Genomic DNA, 6,481 nt, shown 5'->3' on the forward strand with positions numbered 1-6,481 from the left:
AGAAAAACAAGAATAGAAATTCTGGATTTCTCACAAACAGGTTTTTCAAAATAGACAGAATAAAGCTCCACAATAATTTAAACGGAGGTTTTAATTCGTTGCTAAACTCGCTGTTGTGTATCTGATGAAGCTGAGGAAATAAAAGCAGATTATTGCAGTCGATGGAGCTGCTCCAGTACAAGAAAAAGTCCTGCATTGAAAATTGAATAAAAGCACAGAAGTATTAAATATAGCTAAAGCATGAAAATAAAGGTGCTTGCTGCACTGAAACACCACAAATCAAAGCTGTTTTTAACTGCTTTATGTTCGGCAGATAAATCTGAGATTCTTCATGGGAAACAAAAGAAGAAGAAAAAAAACCTGATGCACAAATTATTCTGTATTTTTGCATCATTTTTTTTGGTGTCTTTGCTTTTTATTTGTAAGATAACTGAAACATGACAAACCTTTAAACTGCTGCTTTAATCTTGAAAAATCTGTTTCATGAGTTTAAATACATTTCCAGTAAAATGTGTGTTGAACAGTCCATTTCTGTGAGCCGGTGGAGGATCAGCCGGTGTGTGCGTCCGGCGTGTTGTTGGTCCTCCGTCCTGCTGCTGCGATCAGGCCGAAGCGCTGCTTCCAGGTGATCTGCAGGGCCACACTCTGTAGTTTACACGCTGCACTGAGCTCTGTATAAATGTTTAAACAGCTCTCCTGGATCAGTGGCTCCTAATGGGGTGTTTCATTCATAGATCAAAGCGGGGGACGGGGACGGGGACGGGGGACGGGGGACGGGGCTGCCGTGCTGGACTCGCTGCAGACCTTGACGTTGGCGTCTCTCAGCGGTGGCCGCGTGTCGGCGCCTGTTTCATCAGTATGCACACGCTGTTGAAAATTAATTTCATTAAAGGGCCTCTATTTGCAGCCCCCCCCCCCCCCCCCCCCCCCCACACCATCTCCTGTTTAAAGGCCCTCATAGTGTATGATTAGCGCGCATTTCCCCAACCTGGCTGGGAGTGGCGGCTGGGTCGGGAGGTCGCACAAATGAAAGAGAACAACTTCATTGTGAGATGACTGGCCCATAAATCATCGGCCGTTTTCTATAAATCACGGCAGATGGCGGGGAGCGAGCCGGGGCTCCTGGGAGCTCGTTGCGGCCCCTGTGCATGATGGGAAGGGCCGGGCTTAGCTGCGGCGGAGGCTGGCAGAAGAGCAGGGTCAGTTCCAGTTTGCGGATGCGGAAGACGTGAGGTGTGGTGGAGGCGGGCCAGAGGCCGGGCCGCCGCCGCTCCCCCCTCCCTCCCCTCCCTCCCCTCCCCCGTCCCTGCAGCTCGGGCCGGCCTCGCCTGATGAGATGCAGACCTCGGAGGTCCACGTGCTGCTCCTCTCCACGCTGCCCTCCACTTAACAGGTCTAATCTGCCTGCTTAATATGGAGACAACTTCATCCCCCCCTCGTCCCCCAGCTGCACGGAGACCTGTCAGGTTGACACTAAATGTCGGCCCAGGAGGGGAAAGCTGCGGCCCGCTCACACCTTCATTATTCATCATGATTATTTAACAGGATTCACCGCACTGCAGCTCACTGCTGCAACACGCCGCGCTCCGTCAGCTCTCCGTGTTTGTATACGAAGGTCCGACCGCCACAAACTGAGCAACAACAGTTGGTTTCAGACAGAAGCGTCTTCAAACCGAAGGGACGTTTGACCTGCAGGGAAAACAACCCTCAAACCTTCTCATCCTGAAGTCTCCAAAAATACCAAACGTGTCGCTCAGTATTTCCTACATGAACCAACAGTTCACAGATTCTGAAGTCAAAGATCTGAAATCAAACCGACTGAATGAAACCCAACACAAAGTGCTGGATGTGAATGAAGAGAGTCTTTAATATTCTCATCAAACAACTCCTGCTGCATCAGAACTGAACTGTGGAAAGAAACCAGACGCTCAGCAGGTTTCCAGTTTCCAGAGGAGGCTCTCCATCTCACCGGTTCCTCCACAAGTCCTTCTTCCTGCGGTCAGTAGAGGGAGCTTCAGAGCTGCTGAGGGCCTCGCTGGGAAGGTGAAGCACAGCTTCCCTCGACCTGTTGAGCAAGGCAGGCTGAGCGTGTCGGTCTGGGGGGCGAGACTCGGATCGGCTGGACTGGACCGTGAAGTCTGGTTCTGGTTCTGAAGTCCACCTACGGGCTTCTCTGTGCATCCCGTGGTCTGAAGTGTGTGTGTGTGTGTGTGTGTGTGTGTGTGTGTGTGTGTGTGTGTGTCGCCGTCTGAACTCTGTTGTTTGGTTTTTAAGTTCTCAGAAGAACAGACACTGAGTCGGGGGGAACTGGGGAGTTCTCCACATTCATGTATTCCTCTGCTGCGTTGAACTTAAAAGCAGCCGAGCCCCATTATCCGCTGCCATCTTTATTTCTTCTTCCTCTGCTCTTTATTTTCTGGATCTTTTCCGTCCAGCTGGCTCCCGTTCCCTCCGAGATCCGTTTCAAACACTGGAAGAAAAAAAGGACAACTGAGAGTCGTCGGCTGTTAATGATCTCTGGGCTCTGCTGGTTCAAGGGTCCGTCTGGACTCAACTCAGGTCTGAGAGACGCTGCTGTCTGTCAACAATCAGTCAGACACCTGGAGGACACCCGGAGGACACCCGGAGGACACCTGGAGGACACCCGGATGTTTCTCCAGACAGCGTTCTGACAGCGTGAGAGCTGGTTCAGTCCTCCCGTCATGGTGACGTCCCCCCTCATCCTGTCTCACAGTTCACTCTGACCAGCTCGGGGTCCTTTTTCAACTTTCACTTTGCTGTCTCATGACAACCTGAATGAAAGTGGGCGGGGCCTAACCGCAGCATGCCTCTCACACCAGCGCTTCACTTTAACGTCATCTCCTCGAGATTTGGGACATTTTTCCAACTTGAAAGTGAAAAGAAGAACAGACTTCCAGCGAGAACACGGTCGGTTCCCTCCGGCGTCTTGTTTCTGCCTCTGGATGTCAGAGTGGGAGCTGAGCTGTCTTCCTGTCATGTGACGGGCGTGTCATCGTGCCATGACGGCATGTTGAGGATCCGCGGGGGGCCAAGGGCACGGGGAGCTTTTGAAGGTGGACTCTGTAACGAGGCGGCGCCGGGCCTCTGTCACATCTCCCCCTACATCTCTGCAGCCAGCATTAATGCAAATTATGGTCTGATAATTTAATAACTCTGCCAGCTTGATCTGTCCTTTTTATTACAATTATCATCAGGCAGGGGGTTGCGTTCCATCATCAGAAAATAAACACCATCGATCATCCTTGTAATGATTAGCCGCTGACAGGCCGAGCTCCGCTGTGCATAAACAGGCTGTAATGTGGAGCCTGAGAGGAGGACGGCGGTTTCAGATGCTCTCTGTAACTTTGGCCTCCCGGCGGGGTTATTAACCGAGCTGATAATCACCCCAAAGCTCCCTTTATGTTGTGGAGAGGCGGCGAGGTTCACAGCCAGCGAGGAGAGCCGTTTCTTAAAGGATTACGTCAGGGCAGCCTGACTCCGGCTCCACCGTGAGCCAAGACATGCAGCCGGGTTCTGTTAAGTCTTTCCAGAAAACGGCTGGAAGGTGCCAGACCCAGACACGGAGCTGGCAGCCGCCGCTGCCTCAGCATCAGGGCCTCCCTCTTAATTGCAGTGGAAAATGATGCTGCATTTCCCGCCTGTTGAAGCAGCTTGTAAAGAAAACAGGCCCCCCGCCCCCCCCATCCCCCTAAAGAGAAGGGGCTGATTTATAAAGTGAGAGTCTGAAAACACAGGACAGAAGAAGCCGGCTGCGGAGGCCTGTTGGCACGACGTGAGCTCACTTCGACCACGGGGAGAAAAACATTAACGCACTTAAATCACGGTTGCATCAGGTGGTGAATGTTTTATGCGGCCCGTGTTCTCTGTGTTCTTCTTGGCGAAGGCCTGCAGCGCTAAAATAAAAAAGACTCTGTGAACAAGGTGGATCACATTTCTTCACTGTGATTTCTCGTCTGACAAGTCTGAGGAGAAATCAGCTATTTATGATTTGTGGTTCAAATTTGGGCAGCGCTCATATCTGTGTTTTCACAGGCTATGAAATAATAGTGTTCACTCCCTGCCAAGGATGGAGGATGAGGAGGAAGAGGAGGATGAGGGGGAGGAGGAGGGAGTAAAAATTGAGACACAAACACTCGGAGAGCGGCCGGCCTGAACACACAGAGCTGCTTTGTTCTCTGCCTTTTGCTTTTTGGCTTTGAAACGGCGGCGAGCAGAGATGAACTCTCCTCCAGGATAAAATGTTTTCTCTGCCTGACCACAACGGGATAACATCCTCAAAACCACCTTTCATGTCAAGAGTCTGAAAAGAAATGTTCGAATCGCACACCGCCGTTCCGCTGTCAGCCTTTTGGGCCAGATGAAAGATGGCTGCTCCTCAGGTGGAGGTGCTGCTGCTGGAGGAAGAGCCAGAGAAACCCTGGTGTTCGCAGCGTCTCTCCTTCCCCTCTGCAGCTTTTGTTGCCTCTTGTGTGCAAAGTCAATATTTAAAGAGGACTCTGGCAGCTTCGGGACGTCTCGACTCACCGACGTGCGTGAAGAGAGACTTCAAACGGGCCACTTGTATCTCAATCACATCCTGTTCTCTCTGAGATCAGCAGAAAACAGCAACTTGTAATGAAAGCTGCAGCCGTGTGAAGAACGACGGTCGTCTGATGTCAGCAGAGCGTTGATGCGGGGAGGAGGTCGGGGTGGACGGACGGGCGCTGCAACGGAGGCTCCCACCGACTGTCTGACTGCCGACTCGGCGGACCAGAAGACCTGAGGGATCATGGGAGTTTGCCCATCCAGTCTCCATCAGCGTTGTGGCCCCTCTGGGCTTCTAGTGGAGCTGGAAGAGGTGGAGGATGCATGGAGGGATGGAGTTGAAACGTCTTCACATTCATGCTGTAAATATTGAAGTAGTAGTCTGCAGCTGAAACCAAGTCTGTATGATGAGCTGAGCTAATCACTCTGATCTCCAGCCTCCAAACGTTAGACCGATATTCATCTTCTCATCTGGTCAACAAAGCAGGTGAAATGTTCAAATCTGTTATGCAGCTATTTAGAAATACTTGGACTCCCATAAATACACTGTCGGTGGACTGATATCAACGCGTACAAATCTAAAAGGCAGAAACAGACAAAATAACTCATTCAAAGCTGTAAGAAACATAAATCTCACAAATCTGGAAAGTGAGATGTGAAGAAGTCCTGAAGAAGTTTGTTCACTGCTGACTGAAATAAAGTAGAAAACACGTCGGATGAAGAAATGTGTCCTCATCAGAACGCTGCAGATGTCTGCACACACCTGCTGGATGACACCTGCACGTCCCGGCATACGTTCAGAGGTGGGACTCCTCCGAGAGGCCGATCCGGGCGATGAGGAGGAGGAGAGGGCAGAGCGATGGGAGGTTTTAATGAGGACCTCCACCCGTAAGCCTCCAGAGGGCGGAGACCTGCAGGGCCGGGCCGCTCTGACCTCCTCAGCTGCCACCGGGACCCCTGACTTCCTGCAGAGTTTAACCAGCTCTCCTCGGAGGCAGCGAGGAGGAACTTCTGCAGCTACAGTTTAATACCATGAATACCATCAGTTCATCAACACGTGAAAACAGCATCACAGAAGAAGTCACATTTTTAATGTGTTACATGTTTTCTGGCATGATTTTAAAGTATGTTTCTAATTATTTTCTTCTTAAATCTGAATACAGAAATTTGTTGAGGAAAAAACGTTCTCCAAGGTCAAAACAAGCTTTTTAAACTTATCTTGCAGCCAACATGGAAGAAATACAGCTTCATATCAGATTTGAACTTCAATCATCTCGTTATTTAAAATACCAAAACTGCTCGGTCATCATAAACATCTGCAGCGATACGTCAAGTTTAAATATTCCTCGTCTTCCTGCTCCGAAGTGTCCTTGAGCAAGACGGCCAACATCAGCCTGGACATGTAAATGACTGGAAGGTGTGTGTGTGTGTGTGTGTGTGTGTGTGTGTGTGTGTGAGCATGTAAATGATGCTGCAGACTCTGTTTGCATGAGATATCACAGATAATGACCAGAATTGTTTTTTTTTAAACCTCTCGGCGTTGTTTTTGTTTTTTTCTTTTTACCGTGATGAGCCGTTAATATCACAAAGTCCCTCAAACAGATGGCAGGTTGTTGGAAAACAGATGCTATTTTGCATAGCAACATATCATGAATATGCATGCTGTATTAGTTCACGACACCGAAGGCCTCGCTGATGATTGGCCGGCTCCTCCGCCCTGAACAAACCCTTCAACTGAAGCAAACTGCAGAGCTGTGATGTCTTCGTTCTGACATCTGATCAGTGACCCTGAAGATAATGTGAAGAACATCATGTAGTGTACCGGAGCACCTGAACGCCACACGTCTCGTCCCACTGACCCTTAAAGGAGGGAGAAGTCTGGATTCAGCCAGTAGCAGCTGGACCTGCAGACGTTGGACAATAAATAAATCGTCTC

The sequence above is a fragment of the Embiotoca jacksoni genome, unplaced genomic scaffold, assembly GCF_022577435.1.
Source record: "Embiotoca jacksoni isolate LCO1_2020_lvr unplaced genomic scaffold, fEmbJac1.0.p SCAF_30, whole genome shotgun sequence".
Lineage (NCBI taxonomy): Eukaryota > Metazoa > Chordata > Actinopteri > Embiotocidae > Embiotoca > Embiotoca jacksoni.